The following is a 12,787-nucleotide window of genomic DNA, read 5'->3' as shown; positions in this document are numbered from 1 at the left end:
ATCTTACATCTATATTGATTTCTTCTCTGTACGAAAACAACAGAAATAAATAAGACAAAAGAAAAATGTGTTGTCACTTAATAATACGTATGTTAAATAAACGTATTGATTAGTCTGATGGAAGTAGAACTTAAAACTGTTATATGGAGCTAATCTGGATCGGTATAAATTAAATGAGAAAGAAAAAAATCTAATAAACAGTTTCTTTAAGAGCAGGAATAGAAAGATTATGGAATATTAGAAAATGAAAACGGCGCGGCAGAATAATCATCGATAAAGAAGTAAAAAGAGGAAACGCGATAACGATATCTGGAACAATTGTTTTATCTGATAAGAAACGAAGAACAGCCAGAAATTGCTATCAAAATAAAAAATATAGTAAAGCAGTGTGGATTGTTTCTGTGTTTGAAAAAGGTTATGGGTTTTTACGACCTTGTCCGGACGGGTCAGTAAGTGACAATAATATTGTGGAAGTTAAGTGACTGTATTCATCCCGAGAATATACATCTCTAGAGGCAGCCGAATCCATAAAAACATGTAGCTTGTTAAGTGAATGTCCCTAAAGAAAACAATAACTTCTTCTTTAGCCTGGTTGCATCCACTCCTATACAAAGGCCTCCCATGAGTTCTCCACTCTTCTCTGTTTTGTGCTATTTGGTACCAGTTTCTCCCCACTTTTGCTTTGAAGTCATCTAGCCATCGTCTTTGTGGTGTTCCTCTGCTACGACTATGCTCGCGTGGTCTCCAATGTAAAATGTTTCTCGTCCACCTTTCGTTGTTTTGCCGTGGCACGTGTACTGTCCTATCCAGCTCCATTTCATTTGCGCAATTCTTCCAATAACATATTCCACCTTCGTCCTGTTTCGTACGTCCCATTTCGAATATGTTCTCTCAGAGATACTCTTAAGATAGCTCGTTCGATGGCCCTCTGTGTTGTTCTTAATATATTGGCTAATAACCCTGTAAGTGTCACGGTCTCCACTCCATAAGTCTTATCTGGTAGAATACAACTGTTGAGTACCCTTTTTTCTAGATTTATTGGTATCTTTTTGTTTTTCAACACATCACTGAGTCTTGCAACTGCTGCCCAAGTAATTCAGATTCTTATAGCTATCTCGTCCGTTTGATTTTGTTTGTCTAGTTTGATCATGTGACTCTTCGACACTTTCGATCTCACTTCCAACTAAGTCGATTCTGATATTTTGATTTGTCATCACTTTTGTTTTATTTAAATTCATTTTTAAACCGCCTTCCTCAGATTCATGTTTAAGCATCTTTAGTATGTAGATTGGTTCTTCTGTATTGTTGCTTATGAGCACTATGTCATCGGCAAATCTTAGATGACTTCCTTGCGTTATTCATTCCGTTTAATACGGTCCAGAGTTCTATGGAATCGAATGCCCCATTGTACAGCAAAAACAACAATACAAATGAAATATTAACGGTAGGCGGCCAGCAGTCTGAGAGAGTAAAAAATATATTTACTGGGAATGGTAATCACAGAAAATAACGATTATACTCCAGAAATAAGAGAGAGAATTGAAAAAGCACGTGCCAACTTCGTGAAAATGAAAAAGATTTTATGCAGCAAAGATCTGATATTGGCCCTCAGAATAAGGCTAATTATAATATGTTATGTATATGGTATGTTAAACAGTAAATGGTTAAGTTTAATTAGTTACCACTATAAACAGACCGGATTAACCGATAATAGTATAAAAGGCCCGGTTTCAGGTAAAATTTATTTTAGGCTTTATTATGGGAGTACCGTCTAGTCAGTGTTAATTGCAAAAGACCAACTCTGTCTACCTCGGTGGCTTATCGCTCCGGGTGGGTCTTAACAATGGGCCAGGTCAGATAAATTTAATAATATTTACGACCGCACTAATTGAACTCAAACCATTTACTGTTGAACAAACCATACACAGTGTGCTTTAATACTAAGGAGCTGAATCATGGACATTAAATCGAAATGCAATAAATCGACGAGCAAGACAGAGAAGAACTAGTTTTGGTGTTAGTGAAATAGTTTTGAGTATTTTTTTCTGTTAACAATCATTTTTAATATCTTTATTATAACCTTTTTGGACCTTATTCTGCGGTATCTCATGAAACTGATTACGCAAAAAGATCTCATGGGAATATTTTTCTCAAGAAACACGATGTTTTCGCCTTGCTTAAACATATTTTGCCGAATTTAAAATCAAAATCCTATTCTTTTCTTCTATTCTTTTTCTATCATACATTGACTTTATTCTCTCAGATATTTTTAGTTCTTAACACGTTGATGAACAGAACGTCTATAGACGACATTTTTAAAATAACGAGTTATGACAAAAAATCGGTAGATTTTTGTAGATTTTTTGTCACATTACATCTACGGATGCATATGAAATATAATACGACATCCATGGTCGTCGTCCACATGTTTACAAAAAACATATTGTTTCCACAAAACAAATTTAGCAATTTGGCTATTACACTGGCGGACAAAAAATTTAGGTCACTAGATGAATTATTTGATGCCTTGGATTTCCTAAACCTGTTGTCCGATTTGAATGATTTTTTTAGTATGTTATAGCTTTATTATTTAAGAATCTTAATGTGTTAATATTGTTGCTAGACAGGTAAATGTCATTTTATACCGGGTGTAACAATCATACTGTGTTTTTCCTTAAAGTTCGGAACACTCTGTGGAATATTATAGTATAGATAAAATATTGAGATTAGAACTCAATTGTAGCCTTAGGCTTTCTTAACATTTTCTTTTCTGATTCATTTGCTTATGTTGGATAATAAAAAAAGTTAGGTACTTTAATAACTAGCCATGTTCTTCATCAATACAGGGTGTTTCTAAATAAGGGCGACAAACTTTAAGGGGTAATTCTACATGAAAAATAATGACAATTTGCTTTATAAACATATGTCCACAAATGCTTAATTTCCGTGATACGGGATGTTGAATTTTTTCTTACCAACTGACGGTTTATTTCTTGCTCTAAAACTGATTGAGATATGCAACTGAAATTTGGTATGTTTTAAGAGGTAGTTATTGCGCATTGTTTGACATACCATTAAGAATTTTATATTCACCATTGGCGTGCATACGGGTATAAATATTTTAGATACATCCCGTATGCACGCCAATGGCGAATATAAAATTCTTAATTGTATGCCAAACAATGCGCAATAACTACCTCTTAAAACCTACCAAATTTCAGTTGCATATCTCAATCGGTTTTAGAGCAACAAATAAACCGTCAGTTGGTAAGAAAAAATTCAACATCCCGTATCACGGAAATTAAGCATTTGTGGACAATGTTTATAAAGCAAACGGTAATTATTTTTTCATGTAGAATTACCACTTAAAGTTTGTCGCCCTTATTTAGAAACACCCTGTATTGATGAAGAACATGGCTAGTTGTTAAAGTACCTAACTTTTTTATTATCCAACATAAGCAAATGAATAAAAAAAGAAAGTGTTAAGAAAGCCTAAGGCTACAATTGAGTTCTAATTTCAATATTTGAGGCGTCCAGAGCAACAGTGGACTAACCCACATCCCACAATTTTACCAAAATGCTTTTAATACATTAAAGTTATGCATTACTTCAGTGTTTTCAGATGCAGGGTGGCTGAAGCAACCATTGCTTGAACTAGTCTGCATCTGAAAACACTTAAATAAAGAATAACTTTAATGTAATAATATCGTTTTGGTAAAATTGTGGGATGTTTGTTAGGCCACTGTTGCTCTGAGCGCCTCATTTTATCTATGCTATAATATTCCACAGCGTGTTCCGAACTTTAAGGAAAAACACAGTATGATTGTTACACCCGGTATGAAATGACATTTACCTGTCTAGCAAACAATATTAACACATTAAGATTCTTAAATAATAAAGCTATAACGTACTAAAAAAATCATTCAAATCGGACAACAGGTTTAGGAAATCCGAGGCATCAAATAATTCATCTAGTGACCTACATTTTTTGCGCGCCAGTGTATATTCTACTTTGCAAAATTCATATAGTGTCACAACACTTGCTTATACATTTGACGCACTGTCCGTCAACGTGTTAAAAAGTTTATGTATAAACAAAATTTGTGCTAATACATTTTTACAAGATTGCAAGCGGTCATAAAATTTTATTACCATTTTTCAGTGTGAGATAAGAGATGACTAACAACTGGAATATTTAGTTACCGAGAAACATAATATGCAATTAGTCTATGATGTGAGGCCGCTCTCGTCTGAAAAAAATTCTGATTTGGTTTCTTTGCGGATTCCTATTCAAAAATGTCCCCTTTAAATAAATCAGAAGGGTGCCGGCGAAATTTTTGGGCAGAATTTGTCTAAACAATGTTTCTAAACAAATTCACAAGATTGGTAATTGGTATTTAGTGTAACTCAATCTGAATATTTCTGAATCTATTTCGATTATGACTGGTCGATGTTGGCTGAGGGGGGGAAACTATGGAGTACGGTTCGGAAGCTTGGGAGTAGTTGCAACTGTGAGTTACTCGAAACCCAGCATAGATCGAGGTTGCGCCTTTGCGCCATCTCCTATAAAAGAAAGTAGTTTTATCTTTTAGACTATGAATAAGGTGAATATTGATTTCTTCGGCCAACTCCAGGAGTTTCCCTCATTTACATATGGTGACTGCTTAAGTCCTGTAAACTGTAGGTTGGTTGTTGGTTTTCCATAATTTTGTCGTGCGATATGATTGGCGTATGTAATTGTTACATTGTAACTAATTAAATAAATAAATAAATTGTTTAAAAAACTATGGTAATAATAATATACAAAATTTAAAGAGAAGTAGTCCCGGTTGTCTGGTAGCTCCCGCATGAAAAATGCTTCCCATTCAGTTTCTCTGGAATTCCTGCTCAAAAATGTCTCCTTTAAACTTTATGAGAAGGGTGCCGGACGGCATTTTTGGGCAGAAATTGTTTAAATAACTTTTTTCTACAACCGTGTTAAAAATGCAATTTTTAGCACTCCATACGAGCGTTAAGAATGCTACTTTAAGGCACTAGTGCTTTAAAATTTTTAAGGCACTGCAGTTAAAAGTGAATTGTCAAATTGTGAAACGTAAAAATATTTATATTTCATATTTCATTTATTAACATTAATATTAATAGTACAACTTGCTCAATTTGAAAAAGGTAGTTTAAAACGTTTTGTAAAATTTAAATTAAACTGTATTATTGCATTTTTAACACGCTTGTAGAAAAAACTATTAAAATTTGTTAGAATATACTTACAACAATAAAAGTAGATGTTATTCTATAGTTGTTATGTTATGATTTACGTATTGACAATATAGACGGGTTTGATGTAATGTCAAGAAAAATATAAAAATGGAATGTCAGTCAAGTTCAAGTAAAAGTTTTTGTAGGTATTGTCATTGTCCTGTAAATGAGAATGAATAAATTATAATTGTTGATATATAAGACGTTTGTAGAAAAAATATTGTATGATATACGTGTTAAAAAGTACATTTTTAAGGCACTTTAATGTGAATTGCAGAATTCGCTTCGCTGATTCTGCAAACTTTCACATGCCTGCCTTAAACGTGTACTTTTAAACTTTTAACACTTATATCATAAATAACTATTAAATTTTATTTTTAACGCGCATAATTAACAAGTAAAAAACGATTTATTTTTGAAATAAGCCCCGGTTACCCAGCAAAATCTTAAAATTAAATGTTTAAGCTTCGATTTTAGGCACTTGTCAACTACAAAAATAATAATAATTATCAGTTTTCAAGCCTCTAACTCGAATATGCGTATGTTCGCATTTTTCAGATTTTAAATCGCTTATAACTCAAAAACTGTGAACTTGTCAGAAAAATGAAAACAAACTTTTTTATTTAGTATTACCCTAAAAACCTGAAAAAATATTTTCCCGTGCAAAATAGAAGATTGTTGAAATAGAACCTGCCGCATCGGCATTAAAATTGGATGGACGCATAATAACATCAACGAATTGAACGAATATAATATAGCTCATAGAGAAAGCTTTTATATGAAACAGATGGTCACGTTTATAAGGAGGCTTGTTGACGAGGGATGTTACGGCCGCAGAGCGGGCGGTTGTGAGATGACGGTGACTACGGACGTTGTCAGATCTATGCACCTCCATAGCACCTACTCAGTTGGAACGCAAAATCCTATGCTAAAACGTTACAGGGCCGTAAACTTCTACTCACTATATATTCTTTGATACATTTTAAAAAGAACGGTCTAAATTTAAGACAGAACCGACTACTCTTCATAATTTTGAAAAAAAAATGTTTAAACTTTAATACCAGCACTTGGCTATTTCAGATATATTAATATACATAAATCTAAGTTTTTAAACTTCGAAAATGCGTATTATCGCATTTTTCAGATTTTAAATCGCCCTTAACTCGAAATCTATCAACTTTTGAGAAAAATGGCAACATACCTTTCTTGTTAGAATGGCCCAAAAAACCTAAAAAAATATGTTCCGGAGCAAAAAGGGTGATCTTTTGAATTTCTTAAAAAAACATTTTAAACAATTTCTGGCCAAAAATTTCGCCCTGCGCACTTCATATTTCCTTAAAGAGAACATTTCTGAATAGGAATCCGCAGAGAAACCGAACCATAATTTTTTTAGACGGGAGCGGCATCACGTCATGGACTAAATGTTTCTTGCCAACATTACATTTTGTTATTAGGCCTTGATAAAATTACTGTCTTAAACAATTTGGCAACAGGGCCAATTGAGCCAATGGGTGTAAGGACAGAATAGTGTTCAGGTTTCTACATTATTACAGAGTCATCATGTAGAAATCTACAATTAAGTTGAAAATGTTACCACAGTAACATGCTACAGTACAGCCATCTCTAGGATCAGAAACAAATTAATTAAGGGTTCATATCAACCTTAACTGACTCTAATAAAAAGTTGTCTTTTTCGGTCTACGAATATTTAACATTCCGTATATGAGTTTCGCACCGAATAACATTCCGTATACGTGTTTGGCACCTCGCCGCCTATTGGTTGAAATATGGACCCGTGCTGCAAAGAACCAATAGAAAAGTGCTAGGTGCCAAATGCATATAAGGAATGTTTAAATGCGAGCCCCGGGCGCAGAAAAACATCCTGGCTTAGAAATCTCCGGCAGTGGTATAGATAGAGTCAGCATCACGACACTAAGTGAGCTGTGGACAAAGTAAAGATTATGCTACTGATCGCCAATGTTCTGGGAGAACAAGGCACTTACAGAAGAAGAATTACGGCATTGTCCAAATTTTTATATAGGGATAGGCTAAATGTGTCCCCTTCTGGACTATCACGAGAACTTCAAAGCAGAAAAATGACAGAGGGAATGAAAAAACGTTTTTAAACCTTTTTCAAAATAAATATTTGTTTCTAAATACATATGTATTTGTTTTGTATAACCGTTACATAGTTTCGTTTTGCCAGATACAAATTGTATACATTCTCTTACGAAATCTTGAAATTTGGACCGTTTAAAGTTTTTCACAATTGCCAACTTGTTGAAAGGATATACTTTAAAATGCTTCAGTGAACAATGCAAAGTGCAGCACGTTTTGTAAAGTAGATATCAAATGTCAGCCAAGCAGCCAACATGTACATTGTGTATTTTGATCGATATCAGAGGCGTTCTTCCCAGTTTTTGTATGATATAAAAGATATTTTCTGTGTCCTATTATGTAAATTGTCCTTTATGTAAACAGTGGATGTTTATAGTTATCTTTGTTTCATGTTTTCCATATATTTCCAACACAGTTGGGTAATCAAGGAAATCTTCGCACTTGAGGAAAATTAAGTAAACAATTCTTTTGACATAAAGAGAAGCTAATACTACTATCCTGGGTGGATTGTTTACCTGCTTCATTGATTACCATAAAGCGTTCGATACAGTAAAGTGCGACAAGCTGATGGAGATATTAAGAATTATTGGAATAAACACCTGTGATTAAAGAATTATTAGCAATCTTTACTGGACTCAAACATCGTCTATCCATACAGAGGCAGGACAATCAGACAATATAAAAATCAAAGGTGGGGTGCGACAGGGATGTATACTATCGCCTCTACAACTTCAATATATACTCTTAGGAAATCTTTCCAGGTACAGTAGAGGATGTTAATGACGGAATAATCTGATACATGGACGACACGATGGTAAACGCTGACAGCTATAAACCGGGAGATATTAACAGAAGTTCAACCACGATTTTCCAAGTCCTGCCCTTTGGAATACTGGAAGGTTAGAGAAGGTACATTACAATTTGTGGAAAAATCCACGGGTTTCCTGTGACATTTTCTTGTGAAAATTAGATTTTCCATGAAAAAAAAATTGGGAGTTGCGATGAATTTTTAAGTCCTGCCATATCCATAGAATAACAGGATACTATCTATTTTATGAAGAAAATTTTTTGGGCAGGACGGTTGCAAAAGGACTAAGGGAGTATACAGATATACAAACATGTAATGAAAATAATAAAATTTTCATAATTTTCTAAGTCCTGCCAACTTAATAAATTAATCATATTTATTTCAAAATGACCAAAAAAAATGTTGGCATGACGTCACCTAATGTTTAACTGCACTTGTTTCTTGGAAAATTCTGTATAAAATTTTCACTCTGGTTCCGTGATTTTCTAAGTCATAAAATAAATTTTGTTATAAAATAAATAATTTCAGTAGACATTATTCAAAATGGCAGGATGTTTAGTTACACCTTTTTTACTATATATAGTTAAAAAATTTGTAAGAAAATTCGTGGAAAATTACACGATTTTCTAAGTCATGCCATTTCGCACATATCTCAAGAAGGTTAATATAAATCTATTTTCAAAGAGGCAGGATGGTTGTATAGTTATTTCGTATAAAAAAATTAAATTGTGTGTGTAAAATTATTTCAGGATGTTATACAAACATATTCATATCATCACAATTTTCTGAGTCATACCATGTCGAGTATGCTTAAAAAACACTAATCTAAAACCGTTTACAACTTGGCAGGATAACCGCAAAGATGAATAATACAAAAAATTAATTTGTATATCATTAAAACAATCGTATCCTATTAAATATTATTTTCCTGAATAATGTCTCGGAATTTTTACACACTTTTCAAATCTAATAGCAAACTGTAACATCTTTATTTTAAGTGATTAGATCATATTTTTGAAGTTATACTTCTTTACGCGCGTTGAGGGTGAATTTTTAATGTTAAAACCAGGCTCATACGCATCGGCCAGGCGCATACGCGCATTATAACTTTGTTCTGATTGGATGTTCAAATGACATGTCAAAAATTATCCAATATGGCAGCTGTAGCGCAGCTGTGGGCTGTGGTTTGGGTTTGGTTATGTCGTTGATTGATAAATATAGAGTGATTGTTATACTGCCTTTTTAAATAGTTTCATATTATATTTTTGGACTTATTAACATGCTTGTTGCATGTCATTGTGGAAGCCCAAACTGTGTGAGTGCGATTTTCAATCGCAAAATTACTGATAAAAACCTATTGGCTCGTAGAGGTAATGTAGAGATTCTCTACACTAGAGAACTGTGGATAAACATCAATCAACCCGGACGATTTTACGATCTCACTTATTCAAAACTAAAGACTCGGAGGATCCAGTACTTGGAGTCTTTTATTACTGTCAATGATTACAGGTAAGTGTTTTGAAAATAAGTTAAAACAAATTTTGTTCCTACATTTGAGCCACTTTACACATTGCAAGTAATTGCGAAATTTATAGCACAAGTTCTTGCAGCAAAAACTTCTGCAATCAGTTGCAACTTGCAACTAGATTTCTGCAATAAAATGATTACAGGGTACAAGTAATTACAGAAGCTGATATGAAATAGACAGAAACTTTGACCTAACCATAAATTTTAGGTTATGTTGTTTTTATAAATTAAATGTGATTTTTTGAGTAGAGTTATCAGATATTAGATTAAAAATGTTAGATTATTGAGAAAATTATAATATGTGTTATATATAACAATTGCATGAACATGTTCTATTTAGCTGCAACTTCTTGCAGCAAGAAGTTGCTGCAAGTAATTGCACCTTTTCTGTGCAATTCTCGTGTGACACGATGCAATTTCAATTGCTGCAAGAAACTGCGCAATTACTTGCATCGTGTCAAGTGGCTATCTCATACATTCACATAACAATATTTTACATAAATCTATTAATTTTAGACGAACCAGCTTATTTAGAGGACGAAAATCATCCTGATCAAGTTCCATCACAGGAAATGGTACGCAAGCCTCAAAAAAGTGCATAGGTAACATGATGTTGAAAGAACGAGGAGATTGGAAAAGAAAGAAGTAAATTGAGAGTGAGTAAAACCAATAAACACATTTATCTTATGCTTTTTCAAGTGGATATAACAAAAAAAAAATAAATAATGAAGAATAATTTAATATTTTGATTTTTTGTTAAAAAATATTCTCAGCTTAGTACAGTGCGTTGGTAACAGACTGTCTCCTTATATGCAATAAACCATTAGCTCATGTGATGCTCCAGCTACAATTTGCTTAATCCATATTTTATAACTTTTCCTCAGCTTTTCGCTTTCATGTATCACATTGTTGTTAGCATTAATGGTTCTGATTTAAGTCGAGCTGCAATGCCACTTTTTTTGAATAGCGTAGTTAACCATATTATATTATCTGGTAAAGTATCAAAAATGTTTCTTACAAACTTGGTGTCAGTGTTCTGCTAACTGCAAATTATATTCATATTTACCAGTTTTACGTGGACTCATTTAACTTTTCACTATTGGTTGAGAATAGTCCGTCCGCTATAACTTTTCCCATGCGGTGCGATTCATTTTCAATCAAATTAAGTCAAAACAGAAAGTGAAACGTATGCCGATGTGTGTAGTATATAGTATACAGTATACAAAATGTATATACACATCGACGTTCGTTTCAATTTATGTTTTGATTTAGTTTGATTGAAAATGATTCGTACCGTATGGGAAAAGTTATAGCGGACGGACTATATCTGCATAAGTATGCTCTACAAACTCTACATAAATCACTCTGTTTATAATGATCAGCTATTGCCCAAAAATTATTAAATGAATTGAGTCATTCTTTTTTTATATAATTTCGATTTACATTTAATGTTACATTTATCGTTACATCGAGGTCCCGATTCTCTCATTTACGTTAATTTTACAGTTTTTCTAGTGTATTCTTGGTCAGAGTTCCTCAGTTTCTTCAAAATATTAATTTTGAAAACACTTGGATCTCTTTGTCTCTCCTTTCCAAGATTTTTCTTCTTTGGGAATTTTTACTTAGCAGACGTATCTAATAATAAACTAATGCCTTTGATGCAGGAAGGGGTTTTCGCTGTTGATGCTTCTTGAACATGTAATCCACTGTGAACATCAGATATAACAGTGGAAGTTAGTTCACTCGTAAATTATATAGATGTTACAATGTGTTTATAAAAATATTCATCAATAATAGAAATTTATAGTATTGTAACATTGGTTACAAAGTTTTTCCACTGAGTGATTCAAAATTTGCACTTACAATGAGGTTATTTTATTAAAAAACTTTATATTAAGGTACATAAGATAGGATAAAAGTTTTTAGATCAAAATGAAAGTTGTCCTTTGTAGATATCATTTAAGCAATAGTTGAAAAACATTATAAGTGGAGTTACAATGTTATTCATATCAGTTGTAGTTGTGATCTAAAATTTAAATTGGATTAATTTTTTTTGTAGGCTATACAGATAAATCTAAAAGTAAACATAGAGGACAATGATGCATTAGAGACTGGCATATCATCTCATACGGACAACACTGCAGGAGAGTTTTTTTTTATATTTGAACAATTCAGCTTCGCTTCAAAGAAAGTTGGATGCATTGGAAAAAAAATTTAAGCTCACCGTTTGGACTTACGGAAGATATTGAAAATGCTATAAAGTAGGGATATTATACCGGATTTGTATATACTTTTGTAAATAATACAGGCTGTAACAAAAATACAGGTCATAAATTAAACCACATATTCTGGGACCAAAAATAGTTCGATTGAACCTAACTTACCTTAGTACAAATAGGCACACAAAAAAAGTTACAGCCCTTTGAAGTTACAAAATGAAAATCGATTTTTTCCGATATATCGAAAACTATTAGAGATTTTTTAATGAAAAGTGACATGTGGCATTGTTATGGTAGGTACATCTTTAAAAGAAATTATAGTGAAATTTGTGCACCCCATAAAAATATTATGGGGGTTTTGTTCCCTTAAACCCCCCAAACTTTTATGTATGTTCCAATTAAATTCTTATTGTGGTACCATTAGTTAAACACAATGTTTTTAAATGTTTTTTGCCTCTTAGTAATTTTTCGATAAATCATTTTCAATCGAGATGCGGCTTCTTTTTTAATATGTTTATGTAAAAATTTTATGGGGGTTTTGTGCCATTAAACCTCCCAAATGTTTGTGTACGTTACAACTAAACTATTATTGCGGTTACATTAGTTAAACAGAGTGTTTTTGAAACTTTTTGCCTCTTAGTATTTTTCCGATAAGGCATCTTTTATCGAGATGTGGCTTCTTTTCTAATACGGTTCAAAATATACCTCAAACTGTAATTATTTATAAATAATTTTTCGTATTATTACCAGTACGTAACAGTATACAAATATATGGTGGATTTGACAAATATTCAAAATATCTCGACAAAAACTAGCTTTTCGAAAAAGTACTAAGAGGCAAAAAAGTTTTAGAAATATTGTT

At 32.8% G+C, this 12,787-nt stretch overlaps 1 protein-coding gene across 1 annotated transcript in view; it reads right to left on the bottom strand.

The window, feature by feature from the left end:
• Window positions 1-12,787, bottom strand: part of LOC114339845 (putative uncharacterized protein DDB_G0282133) — a 537,905-nt gene that overhangs the window by 209,657 nt on the left and 315,461 nt on the right. The gene's annotated exons all lie outside the window — the stretch shown is intronic.

The sequence above is a fragment of the Diabrotica virgifera genome, chromosome 7 (genome assembly GCF_917563875.1).
Source record: "Diabrotica virgifera virgifera chromosome 7, PGI_DIABVI_V3a".
Taxonomy (NCBI): Eukaryota; Metazoa; Arthropoda; class Insecta; order Coleoptera; family Chrysomelidae; genus Diabrotica; species Diabrotica virgifera.
The sequence above is the reverse complement of the archived record's forward strand: the minus strand, read 5'-3'. Positions and strand labels throughout refer to the sequence as shown.